This window comes from Panthera pardus, unplaced genomic scaffold (assembly GCF_024362965.1).
Source record: "Panthera pardus isolate Hobbes unplaced genomic scaffold, ASM2436296v1 HiC_scaffold_1, whole genome shotgun sequence".
Lineage (NCBI taxonomy): Eukaryota > Metazoa > Chordata > Mammalia > Carnivora > Felidae > Panthera > Panthera pardus.
The window spans coordinates 41,141,609-41,166,741 of NW_026526654.1; the positions used below are offsets into that span (position 1 = coordinate 41,141,609).

The 25,133-nt window shown below is 38.8% G+C and overlaps 1 long non-coding RNA gene across 1 annotated transcript in view; it reads right to left on the reverse strand.

The window, feature by feature from the left end:
* LOC109264214 (uncharacterized) overlaps nt 1-25,133 on the reverse strand; it is a 475,998-nt gene that overhangs the window by 438,887 nt on the left and 11,978 nt on the right. The gene's annotated exons all lie outside the window — the stretch shown is intronic.

Below are 25,133 nucleotides of genomic sequence, written 5' to 3' on the forward strand. Positions count from 1 at the left end.
ATCAATCATCTAATTGATAGGTATTCCAGAAAGAGAGATTAGGGAGAACAGGGGATAAAAGTTGTAAAGTTCAAAATAAAATAAAAAGAACGGAAGAGAATGAACATCCAGTTCAACAGGTACAATTAAAAAAATAAATCAATAAATGTTTAAAAACACCCCACAGCACATTTTTCAGAACTCAGTAAATAAGGAGAAGATCTCAAAAACTTTCAGAGAGAAAAATGCTCATACACAAAGACACAACGATCAGAATGGCACTTGGAGTATCAGTAGCACCATAGGCCCTAAAGGACGATAGAAGCATTGCTTTCAAAATTCTGAGAGACCAATGCATTTCAACCCAGAACTGTGAAACCAGTCGATCAGTTAAGAGTGAGGACACAGAGTCATTTTCATATATGCAGGAACTCAATTGTCATCTCCCCTGCATTTTTTTGTTCCTCAGGGCCTCCTGGAGATTACGTTCCAACAAAATGAGGGACTAGGCCAAGGAAAAGAACAACAGAAGAGAATGTGGAGTAAAGGACACAGAGAATCCAATACAAGGGAAAATAAAGAAGAAAATTAAAATGTCAAGTAGTCCTAGAGAACAATTTTGTTAGTAGTTTCCAGCAAAAATACTTGAAGCCCACCCTCCTAAAATTGGCGTTTAAGGTTGGATGACATTAAAACTGGAAACATGAAGTATTCTTTTTTAAAGAGTTGGAAAGGAATTTAGAGATCTTTTGCTTTCTCATTTTATAGATGACAGAACTGAGATTCAAAATGGTTAAGTCACCTACTTTCTTGGCAGACACAGTCTGCTTCTACTCACCACAAAGTAAGTTGGATCCATATAGTTAGGAAGGAATAAGGCTGCAGTCTGGAGTGAAGGAAACTTCTTAAAGCATGCCTTACCCCCTTTTTTTTATATGTAGTTCAGTTTGGATCGAGGCCAAAACTGATCCCCATTTTTATAAGCAAAATATACTTTGTAGTTTATTTCTGTCCATTTACTCTGGCATCAGATGATTTACTTTTAGCTAAACTGTATAATCACATTGCTTTTATTGTATAGCTTTTGCAGCAGTAGCTATAAACTTTGGGCAAATTTTTGTTGTCCTTTCAAAAATAATAATTGGCTTCTCTCATTTTACAATGCATCCTATTTTTATCCTGATGAATTGTATCACCCATAACATATATGCAGCTTTGGAGAGAATGCAAAGATTTGTTGCAGACCAATAAACCCTTTCATTTGCCTTTTGTTTGTGATTGTTGAACACGTGCTGCATAAATCTGTTTCTCTTAAAGGGCCATGATTTCAACTTTTTATATTTTAAAACTGATATTTTTCTCATTCTTCAGTTCTACCTGAATTACTGTCTTTGTGAATCTTCCTCCTCAAGAAAGTGCTGGTGATTAATGATAAGATGCCAGTCTTCACGCTGAGATTCTGTGTATGTGACACCTTCCTATATACTGTTGGCCAGATGGAAATTTTAATCTTTTGTTAATAAACTAATTTCATATTTCACCTGCTCAGAAAGACCTATTCAAACAACAGATAAGATGACTGAGTAGTCTGCTACTTCCTTTTGTCAAGTGTTTAAAATTTTGTGTAACTTTTGCTAGTGTTTTTTTTTTAGGTTAAGAGCACACTTAGAATGCATAAGACCATCCAACAAATTATGCCTATTTCTATTTTTTTACTTCTCTTTGTGAAATAATCACATAATTTATTAACATCCTATGGTTTTGCTCTTACTTTGAAAAGATATACTTCCATTAGTACTTAGTCTCTTAAAAATAATTGACTTGCATTCAAAGGGAAGCATTACTTTTGGGAGAAGATGATAATTAAGACCTAAGGATAAAATATTCAGGATGAAGCAGAAGCGATCTCAACCTAAATTACCACTCACATTCTGTAGCGATTTATAGTTTTCCAGGCATTTTCAGATACATTATTTCTTTTGATCTTCACAACTGCTCCATCAAGTATAAAGAAAAGAGACTGATATCCCCATTTTGCAAACACAAATCCTGATTCAAGTTACCTACCTCATTCATAATCAGTGAAAAACTGACAGTGAAAAACTGACAGAGCTGGGCCTTGAAATCAAATCCCTTGATTTTGCATTCTAGTACAAGGTTGTTGCAGTAAAACAGAACTCTTAGGGTAGAAGTCTGTGAGAGCTTATTTATAAATAGCCATTAAAAATATTTATAAACTCGGGGTGTCTGGGTGGCTCAGTTGGTTGTGTCTGACTCTTGATTTCAGCTCAGGTCATGATCTCATGGTTCATGGGATCGAGCCCTGGGTCCTGCTCTGTGCTGATAGCTCAGAGCCTAGAGCCTGGAGCCTGCCTCGAATTCTGTGTCTTCTTCTCTCTCTCTGCCCCTCCCTGCTCTCTCTCTCTCTCTCAAAAATAAATAAACATTAAAAACCCTTTGTGAACTTAAATAATGAATTGTTTTCGCCACTTGATAAAAGTAAATGCCTTCCAGAAAAAAAATGTATAAAAGGATACAGCTATTGTATAAATTAAAGAGATGACACTGGGGCACCTGGATGGCTCAGTCCGTTAAGTTTCCAAGTTCGGCTCAGGTCATGATCTCGTGGTTTGTGGGTTCGAGCTCGCATTGGGCTCTGTGTTGACAGCTCAGAGCCTGGAACCTGCTTCAGATTCTGTCTCCCTCTTTCTCTGCCCTACCCCTGCTTGCACGCTCTCTCCCTGTCTGTCAAAATGAATAAATGTTCAAAAATTGTTTAAAAAAAGAGGACACTAAATTACATTTTTTATCATATTTCCCTTTTATAAATATAAAAATATTTCAAAACAAGAGTTCCAGATCGGGATGGAAGTGCAGAAGTTCTTGAACTCACCTCCTCCCATGGGCACACTGAGTTTACAGCGACACGTGGAATAATTTCCTCTCACAACAACCTACAGGCCTGCTGGGTGGTGACTACACATCAGAAAATGAGAAGAAAAGCACATGGATCGCTTGGGATACAATCTCACTATAAACCTTACCCCCAGTGTAGCAATCCACAACCAGAAGACTTAGCACCTGGAACTCCTCCCCAAGGAGTGAAGGGCACAACAAGAACCAAGACTTGTAGGACCTGCACCTGAGACGCAAGCCTCCAAAACATCTAACTATAAAAACCAAGGAGACCCACAAGATTGTAAAGACCTAGAGGACTGCTCTTACAGGGCCCGGTACTCAGATTCACTTGCCCCAGACCAAGATCCAGGGAAGCCAAAGGGGTCCAGACCTGAAGTGACGGAGACTCACCTGGTTATATTAAAGTGTCAGCCCGAGAGTCAGACATCTAATTTAACACACACATCTGAGAGCCTCCTGGAACACTCTCCAGGGATGGAGACTGGTGGGCAACATCCTCACACTCCTCCTTTGCTGTTCTTCAGAGCACCACTGTCTACAGGAAAGGAGCATTTACATGCATCTTATCCCCCAGTTTTTGTGGCTGCCACCCAAGGAACATCTCTTGACTACCTAGCTCTGGAGGCCAAGGAGCTTGAATTCCTGGTCCCATGGGGCTATAATAATTGGTATCACAGAGAAAGGAGCTCATACCCCTGTCTGGTGCCCCAATTTTTGTGACTGCTGTGAGGGAATACCTCTATGTAGCCTGACTCTGGTGGCCAGTGGGATTTTTGCTCATGGGCCCACAGGACTGTAAGCGATGGAGAAAGAGCTCTTAAATAGCTACCACAGCCAGAGCACAATAAGAGGCAATATACTTGGGAGCTTAGTCTTTCTGTAAAGGAGACCTACTAGTTAATCGCCATGGCAGTGGCACATTTTCGAATTCAACACACATCTAGGAGCTGACTATAATCCTTAGAGAGACTTTGGAGGGAGGGCACTATCTTTTTCCTCTCCCTCTGCCACACCCCAGAACACCAGTGTCTGGGTGAGATTTACATCACGGCTGGTGCCTTGGTTTTTACATCTGATGCCCCTGTTTTGGCAGCTGCTGCCCAGGGGATGCCCCTTGATCACTTGGCTCCGGTAACTAGGCAGCCTTATATTCTTGGGGACCACAGGACTATGGCAATTAGAGAGACAGTTTTTGGCAGACTGCCTCCCTCAACCCAGGGCCCTGTGCAGACAGCAGAAGGAGACACACACTCCAGTCTTTCTGTGAAGGAGGTCTCTTTTCCAGTTCTGCTGCTTCAGCCTGAAGGCTGGCTTTAGGTTTGACACACATCTGGTAGACTATAAGGCTACTCTCAAAGAACATAGGCTGTGGACACCATTTTGGCACTCTCTCTCTACCTTGCTCCAGCTTGTATCTCCCAGAAAAAAGTCTATATACTCATCTAGAGCTCCAATTTTTGTGACTACAGCCTGAGGGACAACACCAGAACCTCTGGCCAACAGGGCTAGGTGCTGAGATCCTCCTTTCTGGGACACCAACAGGGCCTGGCACATCTTCACAAAGTGGGAGATTTTATTTATTTTTTTTCAATATATGAAATTTATTGTCAAATTGGTTTCCATACAACACCCAGTGCTCATCCCAAAAGGTGCCCTCCTCAATACCCATCACCCACCCTCCCCTCCCTCCCACCCCCCATCAACCCTCAGTTTGTTCTCAGTTTTTAAGAGTCTCTTATGCTTTGGCTCAATCCCACTCTAACCTCTTTTTTTTTTCCTTCCCCTCCTCCATGGGTTTCTGTTAAGTTTCTCAGGATCCACATAAGAGTGAAAACATATGGTATCTGTCTTTCTCTGTATGGCTTATTTCACTTAGCATCACACTCTCCAGTTCCATCCACGTTGCTACAAAGGGCCATATTTCGTTCTTTCTCATTGCCATGTAGTACTCCATTGTGTATATAAACCACAATTCAAAGTGGGAGATTTTAAAAAATATGATAGACTACTTGGATGAGCACAATGGTTTGGGAGATGACAAAGAGCTGGGGCAGGGTTGAACAACAAGATTCACCTCCTTCAAGAACTTGGAAAAGTAGTTGTTTCATCTACTATATAGGCACCAACACAAAGATCCAAGCAAAATGAAGAAACTGAGGAATATGTCCCAAATGAAACAATAAAACTTCAGAAAAAAAAAACTTCAATGAAAGAGAAGTAGTTTAGCTGATAAAGAGTTCAATGTAATAAATCATAAAGATGCTTACCGAACTGGGGAGAAGAATGGATGAACATAGTAAGACTCTCAGCAAACAGATGAAAAATATAATAGATTACCAAATACAAGCAACAGAGCTAAAGAATACAACGCTGAACTGAAAAACACACTAGAGGGGTTCATTAGCAGAACAGTCGAAAAAGAAACAACATCTAGATCCAGGAAGCCAAGAGAGTTGCAAACAAGATGAGTCCAAGAGACATTATAATTAAAATGTCAAAAGTTAAAGATGAAGAAAGAATGTTAAAAGCAGCAAGTGGAAAACAACTTGTTATGTACAGGTGAATCTCCATAACACTCTCAGCAAATTTTTTTGGCAGAAACTTTGCCAGCCAGAAAGAAATGGTACAAATATATACACAAAGTGCTAAAGAAAAAAAAATGCCAACCAAGAATACTCTCTCTGGTAAAGTTGTCATTCATAATTGAAGGAGGAAAAAAAAAGAATTGAAGGAGAGATGGAAACAAGCAAAAGCTAAAGCTCATGATAACCACAATGCAAAAATTTATAGCAAATACACAAAAGATAAAGAGAAAGGAGTATAAGTATACCATCAAAGAAAGTGATTAAAACACAAAGGAAGGAACCAAGTAAAGAAAGGAATAGAGAGGAACTATAAAAACAGCCAGTAAACAGGGGCGCCTGGGTGGCTCAGTCGGTTAAGCGTCTGACTTCAGCTCAGGTCACGATCTCACGGTCCGTGAGTTCGAGCCCCACGTCGGGCTCTGGGCTGATGGCTCAGAACCTGGAGCCTGCTTCCGATTCTGTGTCTCCCTCTCTCTCTGCCCCTCCCCCGTTCATGCTCTGTCTCTCTCTGTCTCAAAAATAAATAAACGTTAAAAAAAATTAAAAAAAAAAAACAGCTAGTAAACAACTAACAAAATGTCAATAAGTACTGCCTATTGATAATTACTTTAAATATAAATGAACTAAGTTCTCCAATCAGGAGATATAGAGTGGCTGAATGGATTTTTTAAAAAAAAAAAAGATCCATCGATATGCTGCCTATTATAGACTCACCTTAGATATAGGGACATACACAGGCTTAAAGTGAAATAACAAAAAAATATGCTAACAAATGGAAATTAAAAGAAAATTAGAATAGTTATACTTAGAAAAAATAAATCTTAAAACATAGACTCCAATAAGAGACCAAAAAAGGTGTTACATAATGATAAAGGGATCAATCCAACAAGAGAATATAACATTTGTAAATATTTATGTGCCCATTATAGAACCACCAATATATATATATATATATATATATATATATATAGCAAATGTTAACAGACCTAAAGGGAGAAACAGATAGCAATACAATATTAGGGAATTTTAATATCCCACTTACACCAATGGATTAGTCATCCAGATAGAAATTCAATTTTAAAAATAAGCCTTCCAAACAGACATATGAAAAGCTGCTCAACGTCACTCATTATCAGGGAAATACAAATCAAAACCACGATGAGATACCACCTTACACCGTCAGAGTGGCTAAAATTAACTACTCAGGGGCGCCTGGGTGGCGCAGTCGGTTAAGCGTCCGACTTCAGCCAGGTCACGATCTCACGGTCCGTGAGTTCGAGCCCCGCATCAGGCTCTGGGCTGATGGCTCAGAGCCTGGAGCCTGTTTCCGATTCTGTGTCTCCCTCTCTCTCTGTCCCTCCCCCGTTCATGCTCTGTCTCTCTCTGTCCCACAAATAAATAAAAAAAACGTTGAAAAAAATAAAAAATAAAAAAAAATAAAATTAACTACTCAGGAAATAACAGATGTTGGCAAGGATGTGGAGAAAGGGGAACCCTCTTGCACTGTTGGTGGAAATGCAAACTTGTGCAGCCACTCTGGAAAACAGTGTGGAAATTCCTCAAAAAATTAAAAATAAAACTACCCTACAACCCAGCAATTACACTAGTAGGAATTTATCCAAAGGATACAAAAATGTTGATTTGAAGGGGCACATACACCCCAATGTTTATAGCAGCACCAATAACAATAGCCAAATTGTGGGAAGAGCCCAAATATTCATCAACTGACAAATGGATTAAGAAGATGTGGTATGTAGATATGATGGAATATCACTTGGTGATGAAAAAGAATGAAAAGTTGCCATTTGCAACAACGTGGATGGAACTGGAGGGTATTGTGCTAAGCAAAATAAGTCATTCAGAGAAAGACAGATACCACATGATTTCACTCATATGTGGAATTTGAGAAACTTAAGAGATGATTATAGGGGAAGGGAAGGAAAAATAAGATATCAGAGAGGGAGGCATACCATAAGAGATTTTTAAATACAGAGAACAAACTGAGGGTTGATGGGGGTAAGGAGAGGGGAAAATGTGTGATGGGCATTAGGAGGACACTTGTTGATGAGCACTGGGTGTTATATGTAAGTGATGAATCACTGGATTCTCCTCCTGAAGCCAAAACTCCACTGTATGTTAACTATTGAGAATTTTAGATATAAATATTTATATGTATATATGTATACATATGCAATATATTATAAAAATAAAATATAAAAAATAAAAATAAGCCTTCAATAACAGATTAGACCAGATGGACTTATTAGATATACACAGAAAAGTCCATCTAAAAGTAGCAGAATATACATTCTTCCCGGGTGCACATGGAAAATTCCAGGAAAAATCATAGGCCACAAACAAGTCATAATAAATTTAAAAGTACTGAAATCATAACAAAGACTAGAGCAGAAATAAATAAAATAGAGACTAAAAAGACAATAAGAAGATCAATGATACTAAGAGCTGGTTCTTTGGAAAGATAAATGAAACTGACATAATTCACCAAGGAGGTGGGGGGAGATGAGAGAGGATTCAAATAAATAAAATTGGAAATGAAGAAGATGTGACAACTGATACCACAGAAATGCAAAGGATCATAAAAGATTATAATGATATGCCAACAAATTGAACAACCCATTGAAATGGATAAATTCCTAGAAATAAACAACCTACCAAGACTGAGTCATGTTGAAATAGAAAACCTGAACAGAACCATACTAGTAAGGAGACTGACTAGTAAGTGTCCATCAATGGATGAATGGTTAAAGAATATGATGTATGTATGTAGAGAAGGGACTAGTATAGCCACAAAAAAGAATAAAATGTTGCCATTTGTGACAATGTGGATGGACCTCAAGGGCATAAAGCTAAGTGAAAAAAAAAAAAGTCAGAGAAAGACAAATTCCATATAATTCCTCTTATATGTGGAAGATTTAAAACAAAAAACAATAAGAAAAAAAATAAGCTCATAGATACAAGAAACAGATTTGTGATTCCCAGAGGCAACAGGTAAGGGCAGGGGAAATGGATGAAGAGGGTTAAAAGGTAAAAAATAAATAAAAAATAAACAAATAATAGTCTGAAGGCCAGTGTGCCAGGGACAAATAAGAAAAAGGAAAGAGTAGGAGTTCAGTCTTCAGAGACTGCATCATGTAGGGTCTTATGAACTACTGTAGAGATTCCGGCTTTTACTCTCAGTAAGATGAAAGCTATTGTAGGGTTTTGAGCAGAGGAGTGATGTGATTTGATATTATTTTTAAAGTACCATTGTATAGAGAATAAACTACAGAGAGTCAGAAGCAGGGAGATGAATTTAAAAGGTACCATGGTAATTCAAGCAAGAGACGATAGTGACTTGGACAGTAGCAACAGTGAAGGTGATGAGAAATTATTTTAGTAATATTTTTTTACAAGGGAGAGGCAACAGGATTTGCTGTTGGATTACAGATAAACTGTGACAAAGCAAAATCCTAGATTACTGGCCTCAACCATTATGAATATACAGAATGCAAACACACACATCATAAAGACTAAAACAGCCAACTTTGGTCTTAGTTATGAATCTGCCAAATAAACAAAAAGGCAAACAGAAAACAGTAAGAATATTTGAACTTAAAACGAATACCTCATTTTCTCACTGGTCTAGCATAATTAACTGATTTATTACTGGAAATTCTGATTTTGATTTATCCACTTCCATTAATATTATATAGTATTCTATTAGTGAACATATCATATCATGTTTTCACTTAATGTTATATTGTACATATTTTCCATGTTATTTTTGTACCACTGTAAATGATATTATAATAACCATTTTTATACGCAGAGCCTTTTCCTTTTATTGAAAAAATCAAGATAGGACCAGTGGTTCAAAAAGTATGAATATAAAAGGCTTACAAGTTGCCATATGGCTTTTCAAAAAATGAAAATTTTTAGTTATTTGTAGTGTAGAAGCCCCCTTCTTTCACCAAACTCCATGCACTCAATTGCTCAAGGCAAAAACCTCGAAGGCATTCTGACTCTCTAATCAACAAATCCTATTGGATCAACCTTCAACATGTATCCAGAATCTGACCACTTCTCACCACCTCTACTGCAAACTTCTCTTCAGCTTTCCTGCTTTCACACTAGTACCTCATAGAGTCTATTCTCATTTTGTCCACTGTCCACTATGCTGACAAAGTGTATAGGAGGTCTGAATCCGAAAGACCAATTATGAGGCCACTGTGATAATTCAGTAGGAAATAATGGTGACTATACATCAGGGTGACAGTAACAGAATTAATGGTAAGTGATCAGATTCTAAGTATACTGAATATATTTTCAAGATACAGAGACAGTAATATTCTAATGAATGGAAGTGAGATGTAAGAGAATAGTCTTTGTTGGAGATATAAATTTGGGAGTTGTTGATATATGAGTATTTAGAACCATGAGACTAGGTAAGATCCAAGAAAATGAGTGTCAATAAAACAAAGAAACAAGAGCTAAGCCTCTGGGCACCCCATTATTAGGATGCAGGGAACAGTGAAGGAGTCAGCCAAGGAGTCTGAGGAGGAGCCACAAATAAGGTGAAAAGAAAACCAGGTGAGTTTGGCGTCCTGGAAGCCAGTGAAGAAAGGAGTGAGGGACTGACTGTTAACAAATACTGTCGATAGGCACTCCTGGGTGGCTCAGTCAGTTAAGCGTCCAACTTCAGCTCGGGTCATGATCTCACGGTTTGTGGGTTCGAGCCCCACATCGGGCTCTGTGCTGACAGCTCAGAAACTAAAGCCTACTTCATATTCTGTGTCTCCCTCTCTCTCTGTCCCTCCCCCACTCTCTCTCTCTCTCACTCTCCCTCTCTCAAAAATAAATAAACGTTAAAAAAATAAGATAAACAAAAAAACAAATACTGTTGATAGATCAAGTAATGTAAGACTAAGAATTGAGCAGGGGATTTGGAAAGGTGACCTTGAGACCTTGACAACAACAATTTTAGTGGTTATGGTCAAGATGAAACCCTGATGGAGATAAATGTAAGAGAGAATTAAAAGAGAATACAATCAATGAGCAGAGACATTTCTGCAGAATTTTGCTCTAATGCAAAGCAAAGAATGGATTGGTGAGGGAACTAGGGTTGAAGGAGATGTTTTCACTGTTCTTTTTTTATTTTTGTTATTGTTGTTTTAATGAAAGGAACACCCACATATTAATGAGTGTGTTCCAGAAGGGAGTAAAAGAATTGATACTGTGGGATGAAAGGAGTGATGTGCTTAAGTAAACAGTGAAAAATGGGATCCAGTGCACAAGGTAGAGAAATAAGCTTTGGACAGTAGCATTAAAGTTTATTTCTTGTTGCAGGTAAGAAAGCACAAGGTATCACGCAGATACTGATGATGGTAGATAGGTGTGAAAGTCTGTGGAAGGTTTCTTCTGATTTTCTTTTCTTGTTGTTGTTTATTTATTTACTTTTGAGAGAAAGAGAGAGGAAGAGTGAGCAAGGCAAAGGCAGAGAGAGAGGGAGCAAGAGAATCCCAAGCAGGCTCTGCACTATCGGCGCAGAGCCTGATGTGAGGCTCAAACCTACGAAATGTGGGATCATGACCTAAGCTGAAATCAAGAGTTGGAGGCTTAACCAACTGAGGTACTCAGGCACCCCTCTTCTGATTTTCTAATTATTTTAGTAAGACAGGAAGCAAGATGGGAAAGATGAAGAGAATGTGTTGCAGGTTTCAGGCAGGACAAGGAAGTGATAAATCATCTTGTAGGGTGGGAGTATGAATGGGGATGTAAAGCCTGGCATGATTTCTTGGAGACATTCAGAGTGTATCTGAGGTTTATGGTCTTGAATTCAAAGTAAGACCAGTCCTGGAGATGTGATTCCCCTCCTGCCTCATTTAGCTGCACGAGTTGAGGTGTAAAATATGGGGAGCCAAATTTAACCAGGGTTATGATTTTACCAAACAACTACAAAATAAAGAAAGAAGAGCAAGGGAATTACAGGTGCAGTCAATGGCATGATCAGAATGACTGCCTGACCATAGGATTTCACCAGGCTGAGAAGTAGGGAGAAGATATCAAGGGATAAAGGAGAAGAGAAAGGAGCTGTTACCAATGGACTGGAGGTTCTGGCAGGATCAAAGAATCACTGAAGCTGGGTTTCTAGAGAAAGTAAAATGAAAAGGTAAGAGGTGGTAATGACAGAGTAGGCTGCACGAAACTGAGTTTGTGGAAGGTTATATAGTTAGTTGGCAATGACAAGATCTTCATCATATCTCACATCTGATCAACAGCCTCCCGTGCTTGCCTCTGCAAATAAAATAAAGGCTACATCCCTAATGTTAGCTTCAGACACTCTACTCCCAGCCTGCTTCTCACTGTTTGTCCCTACACCCCACCTCATTACCTTTCCATCCTCATCTCTTAAAACACCCTCTAATTCATTCCACTTGAGCCATCCTGACCTCTGTGCTGCTCTTCGGAATGCATTCATGCCTTGAGGTCTGCAGGCTGATGGTCCCCCCAGATTCTCCCCTCCCGTCCTTTCAAGTCTTTACCTAATTGTCTATTTTTCAATAATACCTTTCCTGGCCATCCTAATGAAATTGATCTAACCAGACCCTAACACTTCCTACCCACCTTTCCTGCTTTCTCTGATCCACCTCATTTGCCATTTTCCAATACTATACAACATACTTATTTTGTTAATTGTCCGTCTTTCTTCCACTGGAATATGAGTTTGTGAAGACAGAGATTTTTGTCTGTTTTAATTGCAACTGTTTTCCCAACATCTAGCATGTAATAGACTCAATTAATATGCATTGAATGAATGGATTACTTTCATTCATTGTCATTATTTAACTTTTGCTATACTAATAGGTATAAATGTCAAGGTGTTCTTATTTTAATTTTCTGATGGAATTTTAAAGAACTGCTTGTGTATCCTTCGGATTTGAAAAATTACCACTAAATATGAAGTTGGAAAAAAAATCAGTCTTGGAGGTTATAAATTGTGCAAAAACCTATAGGAAGGTACATTATATAGAGAGATATAGACACACAGACATAATATGGATTAATATCCACTATTTTGAAATCCTCTGAACAAGCTAAGTTCTGTTCAATAGGACAGTTGCACGGAGCATTTGAGTCTTTTTGATTTGTTAATACCACAACTGAAATCAAAACTTTGTGTGATGGAATGGGCTTCCCCTCTTAATTTAATTTAGCATGTTGCTCTGAGACGTCACAGAAATATTGATGTTTGAGCTGATACTAGGAAAATGGTAAAGTTATACCAAAGTGTCTACTTCTAATTATGAAATAAGCAAACTTAGGTGAATTTTTTTTTTCTTTTAGATTACAAGTATCTCTGTTATCTTCAAACAGTTTGCACATTGCTGTGCACTAGTGATAACCTGTACCACCAAAAATCTATTTGAGTGATAAGTATCTCCCTGTAGCTCATATTGAAGAAGGTCACCTTGAAAACTAAATTTACGGAAATAAAATGTATTATCAAAATAAACCTAGATCCTAAAGACAAAAAAAAACCCTATATATAAGTACAGTATTCTAGTCAGTAAATGTGTTTCTCACAGAAGCATGAGTTAGCAATTCTGAAACCACCTGATATGCATACTAGGATTGAACAAATAAATATATTGTCAATAATGGAACCCAAGGTTCTTACCATTAGGAGAGGCAGTTACAAAAAAGAAAAAACCGAATGATTTTCTTGTGTTGGATTAGAATGAGAGTAACAGTATAACCTGTATTTTAATATTTTTTCAAATAGGTATGGAAATAATTATAGATGCATATATATATATATATATATATATATGAGTGGATACGCATACATATAGTTCCTAGTTTTGTCCACTGAAAGGGCCTAGAAGCAATGACATCATAATAGCAACTAACCTATCTGGCTCCCAAATGTTGGTTTTTAAATATCATTCTCCAGTAAAGGAAACCAGGACCCCTTACAGAAGCAGTAGATTGGAAAGGGAAAATATAAGCCTAGGTGCAAAATAGAAAATTCTGAGCAATAAAATAAATAATAATAAAACTGGATTAAAACCCATATGATAAAATAAATATCCATAAATTTATATTTATAGCTTAAATTTTTAATAAATTAATAAATGGGAAAAAGATACATCTCTTCCTTGCTTCACATACAACCACTGTCACTTTCATTTCTTTCTTTCCTGAGACGGTACGCAATATCTTGAGGTACTGTCAACTCACACATTTCTTAAAATTCTGCTATAGAATTCTGGAGAGGCAACAGAAAAATTTATTTTAGCTCTGCTCCCAGAATCCTGCCTTCTCTCCTTATGATGGGTATGAGCTCTGCTTCTCAAACTGTGCAAGGTCTTCCGGGGAACCACAGGCTGGTTTTATCTCTTTATCTCTATCCTATTCAAGCAGCATGAGCAGAATTTAGGGAGATGATCCAGGATGTGGCAGGAATGGGACAAGTTAAAGAAAGAAGAGGAGAAACCTGAGGCTCCCACTATTAACTGTTTGCATGTTGTCATTCTCCCTCATGCATTGTTTTCTACCAAGGCTGGAAAAGTGCTCCAGTATCCATTTGGTTTTCTCTTATGCTTCTCTGTATTCTAGCCATGCCCAATGGACAGTAAAAGATGCCATTTTCCCATTGTTTCACTGTTCCTATAGCAGAATCAAGGATTGCCCTTATTGGATCCCTCCTTTTGCTCCCCACCCCCTCCAGGACCAAAATCTGCCACAGTTTGAGATTCTCACAGAGGTATTCTCTACCCAGATCCCCTCTGAGGGAGCTGTCATTAGAACAGCATGTCATTAGGACAACTCAGGATGCACATAATTTACCAGAACAGACACAGAAAACAACAGTATGGTGTCCAATCAAGTGGGTTAATGGTATAAAGACAGATGGCTGTAAACTGACTAACGAGCTTGAGCACGTACAGAGAATATGAGCTGCAGGCCCTAAACTCCCGCAAGGCCAAGGGGCAGAAAGGCAGTCTTTTTTGCTTGTGCTGCAAAAAAATGGCAAGCTGATCAGTTGGAAGCAGAAAACCATCATTCCACGTGAATATAGATTTTAGTGAGCATCTGAATAGCTGGCATTAACCCACCCCAGAGCAATAGCCAGCAATAACAGATTGTCCCAACAGCCAGCCAAGACTTTTAGCCAAAAATGAGAATCAGAGGCTCATTTCTCATATTGTCTCTAATCAGGCAGCATATTAAAATACTTCAGCAAAAGTGAGAGGCTCATCTCTGAAAAAAGAATCATTGTTATTAATTTTCATTTTACAACCAATGCCCTGTCAAGTATTATAAAATTCTTCTGCCTTGGGAGGAAGTGTTTTGGAACATGTTTCTGCTTCCCAGTGCCCAGGTTTCCAGAGCATTCCCTATCCGGACACAGGATGCAAACGGCTCACACTTCAGTTCCTGATCCACTGCATTACACTTAACATTAAATTCATGATTTCCCAAGAAAAGAAGCATTGAACTTATTTCAAAACTCAAGAATATAGCATTTTTAACGTACTGGCCATAGTTAGTGTAACACACCAAACAGCTACATTTTGCCTATTCTGCAATGCCATTATTTTTCTAAGGTAGCTCATAAAATTGCTAATCTGAACATTTAAGCTTGATCCTAAATTTTAAAGATGAAATTCTAAAATGCCATGGCGCTTCCGATTCCTGACAGCTGGTTCGTTCGCCTATTACCTAACATCTACCCTCTGGATAGACAATGGGGTGGAGCTCTCCCTACTATCAGTCATGTCATAAGGCATCTGGTCTTCAAGAATATAAAGGGATTTGGGTCTTCATTTTATGCTTCTCTGACCATGTTGTACAGAGGTAGGCAGATGGTCTTTTACAGCAAAATGACCGTGTATCTATATGGTGTCTTCTGTTATCAGACATTTTATTCCACATTCTATGATGAAAATAATAAAAACTGTTACAGATGGATGTTCTCATGCCTTAAATATGTGGTCAGATCAGAATTACATTGCTTTTTGACAAACTTCCAAATCAGAGAACAGATAACATATAGACTTCCAAATTAGTATGAAGTTAGATTATGTTTCCAAGCATGAAAATGGCATTTCTAGTCCGGTTGCATTTATGGCTTTTTCAGACAAATATACCTCCACGGTAATGCACTGTTGGGTATAAAATGACTTTTTTTTATGTGCTCCTTCAGAGCAGATGCTATGTCCTCCTCTGCATTAAGAGGCCAAGCCTTAGCATCCATAGTGCAAATGTTTGACACATTTTTTTGTTCCGTTTGTGCAAAATAAGAAACTACTGCATTTACAAATATAGTTGTGTCAAAAAATATCTTCAAGAATGTTATTTCTTAGCTTCTTTTGGGAAATCTTCTTTTTTCAAAGTGCATTTTCAAGCCATCTCTTTTTTGCCAGGGGTCATTTCTTACATCCACCATTTCACGTTTGTAACAGTAGAATAATCTTGCACATCCCTAGGTACTTTCTGGCAACAGACTTCCAGTTCTTTATCACTATAATCTTCCTCCTGGGACATTAATTATCTGCAAGACATTAAAGTTCACAAATTCTATCTCTGACTCAAGATCCCATCACAATATTCTGACATACTATTTCTCATAAATTATCTAGTAAATATCGAAATATTGTTCTCATCTTCCAAAATGGCTTCCTTCATACAATTCCTTCCTTTTCCCTACTCCTTACCCTGAAGTACTTCAACAATGATGACTGGCATTCCTCTTTTCCTCTTAGAAAATCAAATTTTAGGGGCGACTGGGTGGCTCAGTTGGTTGAGCGTCTGACTTCAGCTCAGGTCATAATCTTGCTGTTCATGAGTTCAAGCCCTGCACTGGGTTCTCTGCTGTCAGAGTGGAGCCCACTTCAGATCCTCTGTCCACCTCTCTCTGTCCCTCCCCTGTCATGCTCACTCTTTCCTTCTCTCAAAAAAACATTTAAAAGTATTTTTTAAAAATGTATAAACAACAAGAGCAAATTTTAGGGAAGTCTCTATGTGAATAATTAATTATTATTGCTGTTGTTGAATGCCAACTATGTGCCAGATAATAAATCATACACTTTTCATATATTATTTAATATAATACAAAGAAAGTCTTAATATTATTCCAACTTTGCTAATAAAGAAACTAAGGCTTACCGAACTGAACTGCTTTGTAAAGATAAGAGAGGTAGAAAGAAGCAGTAGCATGGCTCAGATGTGCCTAACTGCAGAGCCCCCCAACACAGCACACTACCATTCTCTAGCCCTCCTCCTGCCAGTTTCCCTCCTGCTGCTCCTGGCACCCAGGCTATGGTGGCACCAGAAAGCTGCTGTCATGATCTTGGTGAACTCTTCAGTTCTTCCTCCTAAACCTGCCATGATTGTATCATTGTCTGACTTCTTCGTCTCTAGGGTTGAGACTCTGTAAGTTCTAGGCACCTTTTTTTTTTCTTTTTACCATTCTGGGCTATCTAGCACTAACATAGCTTCTTTCTGAGGTGAAAGAAGAGAAATCCCCAATTTTACCTGCAGGTTGACTATAATCATGTAGAGTCCTATATGAACATTGTCTATCACTGGTAATAAAATCAGGATTTGAGAAGATTAGGTATGGGCTCAAGAAAACCAATAGGTTCTTTTACCACATCCCAGAAAGAGTATTTCCTGAATGGACCGCAGTCCCTTGACTCTGCAGATAAGCCATTCCAGTGGTGTTTGGTCACTTGCTGTGACCCCACACTCACTGAAAGACCAAAATGAATATATAAACAGCTGTGCAATTTCTTTCCAAAAGGACTGTATAAATGTCTTAGTTCATAAAATAATTTTTACCAATATACATTTTACTCAGAAGAAATGGCATCTTTGTAGTAAGAATTATCTACTTCTCTTTGTGAAAATTCTAAATGCCATCCACCTTCATAAACAACAGCTCATGGATATTAGAGAAACTAGTTTCTGTAGACAGATCAAAATTCACAGTTTAATTGTCTATATTCAACGTATTTTCTGGAGTTAAAGGTAAAGAGTTTTTCAGGAGGATAAATATATTTTTAATATTCTGCACTACAAAGGGCTCAAGGTTCTTTAGCCAGTGTTCAGACATATTCCGAATCACCACTTACTTGGTTTTCAAGAAGTCCTGATTTTTCCAAGGATTAACTTCCCCTGGATCTGAATGTCCTCAGGGTTACTTATCTATGTAATACAAATGTCCTTCATGCTCTGCCTACTCAGAAATCCTCATTAAAGACCCTTAGTAGTCTTAAAAGTGACATTAAGGATTCTCACCTTTTAAATAACAGAATCTCCATCCCCCCCTTTTTAATATTTATTTATTTTGAGAGAAAGAGAGCATGAGCCGGGGAGGGGCAGAAAGACAGGGAGAGAGAGAATCCCAAGCAGGCTCTACACTGTCAGCACAGAGCCAGATGCAGGGCTCAATCTCATGAACCATGAAGTCGAAATCAAGAGTCAGTCCCTTAACCGACTGAGCTACCCAGGCACCCCCTTCTTTTTAAGTCATACTAAGAGTCCCCATGTTAGTTAGTTCTGACTGGTATTACAGAATACCACAGACTGGGTGGCTTATAAACAACCGACACTTATTTCTTACAGTTCTGGAGGCTGGAAGTCTGAGAGCAGGTACCAGCAGGGTTGGGTTCTGGTGTGACCCTCTTCTGGGTTGCAGACTGCTGATTTTTCATTACGTCCTCACAGAGCAGAGAGCAGAGAGAGGATGAAACCTCTCTTGTGACTCTTACAAGGGCACTAATCTCATTCACGAAGGCCCTACCTTCATGAACTCATATAATCTTAATTACCTCCACAGGCCCCACTTCCTAACACCATCACACTGAGGGTAGAGTTCAACATATAAATTTGGAGGTGCACAAGCACTCACTCTATAACAGTCCCCAATAGTTGAGAAATCAAGTATCTTACATAGAATATAGTCCCCGAACTGTGGTTCCTCAGTTCCTCTCTTTTGACGAAAATTATCCCTGTGTATCTGTCCCATTTTCTAACCTTTACTCTACTCAGCAATGCCTCTCTCTGTCAAAGGCTCTGCTCTTCCCCGAACCACTAATGTCCCTCGGGAAATAAATTATCTTCACTCTCCAATGCTAATACGTTGGACTTTCCACCATCTTTTGCCAAGTCTTCAGTTTTCACTTGGTGCTCAGGCATAAAGAACCACCTTTGGCAGATATTCAGCCTTGGGAAGGGAGAATCCCACTGCAGAGAAACATGGATGCCTGTCCAAAGATCTTCTTTATCATACTACCACGAGGAATAGCAATCTGGTAGTGCTGTACTGCAGGGTGGCCAAAGGACAGCCTTCCACTGCATTTGGAATCAAGTTTGTTCTGGCCCACCGTATTTGGATTCCTTGTACATTCATATGATTTTTCTCTCAAGATCTCAAGAACTAACTGTGTTGGCCATCCTTGCACATGGCTTTTGGTGGACCATCTCAGTCTTTCAACCATGTTTATATATTTCTAAACTCTAATTAAATTCAGGGCCCTAGTAAATCAAGGAATGGCTAGAGCTTTTCCTATGAGAACTTCTTGACAGTTCAAGGTCTTGTCTTCCCAGAGGAAACAGAGATGCTCTGGGGGAGTGTGATAAGAAACTTCATGTGCCTCTATGAGTATCAGCCAAAACACCCTCCTACACTTCCAGTTACTAACAGTGCTTAGGCAGAACATTTTAATTCATAAGTATTACTTTGAGACAAAATTTCGTAACTAAATAATTAAAAAATTTTTGATTAGGATTAGGATTAGAAATACAGTTTTCTCAGGAAAAACATATATAGCAAGAAGAGTACTTAAGAGAATGGAAAAATATAGTAACCCATGTTCATATACACAACTTGCCAAATGGAAAATCAAAATTACTAGTCTAACTCTATAAATTGTTGGCAAATAACTGGATTGAGAGCGGAGCCAGGAATAATCTACATATATTTCTTTATGGCCCCTCTTCACCAAGAATAAGAGACGTTTGTGTTCTCCACTTTGGAGGATTTGATGTAATTTTCCCAGGGTATTAAAAGTATTAAAATTACTTATTCATACTTCCACCTCTGGTAATCATGGACCAAACACCATATGTTATATATATATATATATATATATATATATATATATATATATATTTGAAATCATTAGAGTACTAAGTCAGTAAAGACTATCGAGCAGTAGAAATAAACCCAGGCTGGTGAGACTGGCATTTGAGACCACATTTCCAACAAAAGAGGAGCTGAGAATCATGTTGCTAAATCCTCCTCTCAGACATACATATATATTATTTCTGGTAGGTAATAACATCATCCTAGATTTCAAAATTGGTTACATATTTTATATACACCATCCAGTATTCCATCAAAAAATAGCATGATCCATGAGTACACACAGTACTGTGGGAAAGGCACATGGACAAGAAACAATCTGGAGTGTGAGTAAACTGCATGCCGAGAGGCATGAGTAGAGCAAAGGATTACAGCAGGGTAAGGCAGGAGACAGTGAAAAGCCAGGATGTGGAAGGCCATGTCTGTACAACAAAAAGACTGCTTTCTACAGGATGTGTAGGTGAATGCCACCTTTAGATATGTGGCCAAATTAGTTCAGGCAATGAGAAACCATTAGCTTTGTGTTCCACAAAGATTTCCCAGCAATACAAATGAAGCACTGCAGGGATGTAAGGCTGGAGCTAGATGTATATCAATTAGGAGATATTAGAAGAGTTTCAGTGAGAGATCAGGAAGAACTATGGAGGGAGAGTCCAAACTGCTTTGAATCCTTTGTTGAAAGAGTTGCGTGCGTGCGCACACACACACACACACACACACACACACACACAGTACCACTAAAATATGGGAGCACTAGGGGATTACAACACTTACAGCTCCCAGGAGGTAAGGTGACCATTCACAAAAACCACCACAGGATCTTTAGCCTCGCCTTCAATAGAAATCCACAGGTGGCCCATGAAAATCCCCCAGTTTAACACACAGCATTAACTCTGCAGAGACATCTACAACATGCAGTTTGCAGCAGTGCTAATAATGAGCTTAGCTCAAATCCCATTTTCATGATACTAATTCTGCATATTTCCACCATTCCATATCAACAAGGTCTTCTACTTCTAGCTCCCCACTCAGCCCACTTCTACCTTGTTATTGTTTGAAGAGGCTGTTGGCCACCAAACACAATACAGTATGTGATCTAGAATCCAAAGAGCAGAGCCAAGAGGCCTCATTTGGGAGACAATCCAAATTAGTGACACCATCTGCCTCTCCTTCTAATAATGTCATACCGCCCACCCTACTTTGAAAAAAAATGAAAAAAATACATTTTAAAGCCATTTAAAGATACAGAGCTAATTGGTCCCATTGGATTTCCACTTCCACTTCTCCCACCCAGCAATTCCATCCCATCTACTTTTCACTAGTCCTGCCAGCCCAAGACAGAAACTCATAAACTTTGGCTAGAAATCAAAGTTGATTTCCCAAAATGCATTATCAATTTCCTTCAGCTTTGCTTGTTTCCAATTCACTTGGTCATTAATCCAACAAGATTTAAGCTCTGGGTCAACTCCTATTTCAGTTTCTTTCTCTGACTTCCCCAGTTTTGCTGTTCACGAATTCTGCCTCTGCTCACATCTTTGGGTCCTGGATTTCTAACCTCCTGCCCTACCAAACTCCTTTGGAGAAAAAAAAAATCAACATGACAGAGGCCAAGGGGAGCCTAGCCCACCCATGTTCAGTTTTGGCAGTCATGAATAATAAAGTTGAATAATTTGAGGCAAAACATAATAATTCTACAAGATACATGATTTGGGGGGAATTTTTCCCTTCCTGGGAAGGCAAAAGAATGAAATATCACGTTTGGCTGCAGGTATCAGGTTTCATGGAGTTGGTGGCATATGTCTGGAAGAATAGGAAATGTTATAGACAGAGGTTCCTGGGTGGCTCATTCAGTGAAGCATTCGACTTTGCCTCAGGTCATGATCTCGCGGTTCATGGGTTCGAGCCCCACATCAGGCTCTGTACTGACAGCTTGGAGCCCGGAGCCTGCTTCGGTTTCTGTATCTTTCTCTCTCTGCCCCTCCCCTGCTCACACTCTGTCTCCCTCTCTCAAAAATAAATAAACATTAAATTTTTAAAGAAAATATAATAGAGAGACAGGTGAGAAAAGAGCTATGTGAACCAAAGCTACTGAGCAAGAGAGTGACTTGATTGAGTTCTGTGCAGCGATGTGTAGGAGGATTCAGGAAGTGACCTGGGAAAGACAGGAGAGAAGAGCACTTGGACTAGAGTAATGGGGAAATCTGCTACAGTCGTCAGGCTACAGTTACAGACTAGGCATCAATAATTGTATTGCTGAGTGAACAATGATTTCAAAATAAAATACATTACCCTGTTTAAGAATAAGACTATTTAAAAATGTTGCAGATTACAGCCAGGTCACAAACACTATTGGGATACATATATTCAATCAACTTTTTAAAAATTTTGTTTTTAAAGGATCCCTGAAAAGAAAAAGATGGAGTGTGAGATTTGGCAGAAGTGTTTGACTGAATGTCTGAAATTTAATCAGGTGGTTGCTGAAATTGTCTGGAAAACATTCTGTTTCACAGTTTTAGGTTTGCATAAAGAAAGCCTAGGGCAAAAAATAATCAGAATAATCCTCCAGGTGTGGTAAATATTATAGAAGATATTAGAAAACCTGGGTACGAGAGGCTCCACTGCCAAAGAAGACAGTATAAAAGATGATGCCAGAAAATTATTTTGAGAAATACGGCACATCAACATGTACAGATCAGTCACCGCAAGCCTGTGACTTAATATGTCCTATAAATTTGGGCACCTTGAGTTTAAATGTAAACATAAATATGCCAAATATAAAATTTTGGTATAAACATAAAAATGACTTAGCTGAAAAGAGTATGACTGGCAGGTTACTATTTAGTAAATCATTGTATCAGCGTATCGTGTCTGGCGGCATTTATTCTAAGATCTCTCTCTCAGATAAAACTATGCAATATGATAATATCAAGGGAAGCTACCTTTTATGGAGCACTTGCCACTGGACTCCATGCATCTGGTTTTTCATAGGCATTATCTCATTTGTTTCTGTCAATAAACTTATGTGGTCCCCATTTAACAATGAAAAAACTGAGGAAAAGAGATGCACAGCTATATAGAAAGCAGAGACCCACACAAGAATATTCCAGAGCCTGTGCTGCTAAGCCTTCCACTACATGGCTTACATTATGTTTATCAGTCTCCTGTGAGATTAATAACAATAGTGAGGAGAGCAAGAAACACAGCAGCAGACATGTATTAATCAGGATTAGATCAGAGTCATGTAAGAGAGAACCCAAAATAGTGGTGTTTTTTGAAAGACAGAAAGTTTTCTCTCACATGAAAGAAATTCAGAGTTAAGCAGTCCAGACGTGGGAGAGCAGCTTCACACTGGCAGACCCCCATTCTGTTTCCTGATACTCCGCTATGCTTGGTATTGTTGCCTCATGTTTCAAAAGGGCTGCTTGCAGCCCTAGGAAACGATTATGAATGCTTACCTAACACCATGCATAAAAATTAACTCAAAATGGATTGTAGACCTAAATAAGAGCTAAAGGTATAAAAATTGTAGGAAAAATAAACATAAAAAATTTTGTGACCTTGGTTATCCTGTCTGCAACTAGATAGGACACCAAAAGAAAAATCCATTAAGCAAAAGAAATGGAAAAATTGACCTTCAAAATTAAAAACTTCTCTTTAAAGGAAAAAAAAAAAAGACTGCCTCAGCTCCAGCCAGGGAGCATACAGACAAAAAGTAATATGACAAATGGCACACATATTGTCTCTTACGAAGCTTCCTAGAAGTTGCTGCACAGCATTACTACCTATCTCGTTTGTCAGGGTAGAGACAGAGAAACACATCCAGCTGTTAAGGAAATACTGGGAGATGTAGTCTTTATTTTGCACATCCATTAAAGGCTATTAAAACCTAGAGGTAATAGAAGAGAACACACTTGGGAAAGGCAACATGGCAAGACATAATTGGACCAGTAAGTAGATCTACAGGTAAAAGAAGGGGTGAAGCCAAAAAGGGCCCCAGTATTCAAATTCTTGCTGAGTACAGGAAGGGTGCTGAATGCCTTGATCAGAGACAGGGTAGAAAGTAGGAGGACAAACAGACTGGGAGAAGAGCATACAAAAAAGATGATGAATGACTTCAGGATTATACTATTGCTGAATTATGAAGAGAAATCAAACAAATCATTATAACAATGGTTTTTCCACCACCATAAGTGTAGAAATATGATAGTAATTCTGAATCTCTTTAAACATGTAAATATTAAGCATGCAGATGAATTTAAGTATTTTTCCCAATGGAGCACATTTTATAAAGGTAAGTATTCAAACATCAATATATATTCCCACCATTATTCTTCAGACTTCATGATCACTGCAGTAAAGTAACATTCGAGTTGTTTGGTGAATATAGGGAAAGGGGTAATGAGAGCAAGACTTGAATGATCAGTTAAGTGACATTCCATGTGTTTCGCTCCAGTTTCACCTGGATAGAGAAAACAGCCTTTTGCCAGATGTACCGGATGCTGTTGTCATCCAACAGATGCAGGAAATATAAAGATATTAAGTCTGATCTTTTTCCACCTTCATCCAAGAAGCTTTTCCAGGGCAGGAGTCATGTCTTTCTCATCTTGTTTCCCCTCTGCTTGGCTCAGCAGCTATTACAGAACAGTTTTCTCAGTATGTGTGTGTTGACAAATACTGTTGGCGTATCCTGCTCCCTTCAGAATTGTGCTTTAAGGGCCTGAATAGCATCACATCAGCCTCTGAATTCCTGGACTTGAAAGTAAAGATGTAAAGTTCCTCAGGTCTTGCCTGTTCTGACACATCCATCCTTCTGTGCCACCTTTGCATCAAAGGCTTCTCGGCCTGTATCAATCTCTCCATCTTCCAAATGCCTTAAGATGAATGCAACTTGGATCACACAAGGAATTCTCTCATTCAGTTGCTGCAACCCGGGGTCAGTGACATACTAGCTGAGCAATCCATTGTGAGAAGACAGGGGTTTTCCGGTACCCCAAGAACCAAATGTAGACTGAAGACTATGTGATCTCTGATGATAACATGTCTTTAGTCCCCTGTTAACAATATGAACAGCCACTCCTCTGACAGTTTTGCACTGAGTTCTCTGTTTCCCATTTGTTAGTCTTATTTCATCACTTAAACTGCAAGCTCCCTAAGGCCCAGCATAAGTCTCAATCTTTTGGCTTCCCTCATACAGCACCAAGCCTAGTGTCATATGCAAGGAAACCTCTGTGAATACAAGAGCTATGGGAGGCAGTCACTCCAGCAGAAATTATCACTGTGGAGTTTCCTAGTAAAGGGCTAAAGATCTGGCGAGTCCCAGAGAGGAAAATGGCCAGACACCAGCCCATCTTCAATTTCTCTTCCCATATGCATTCAATCCTGGCCAGATTCCTTACCAATAAAGTCCACAAGACAGCACGGAGAATTTAGAGGAAGAGAAAGCTATCTCCATATGATTCCTGGAGCAGTGCTGCCTAGAAGAAGCTTATGAATCA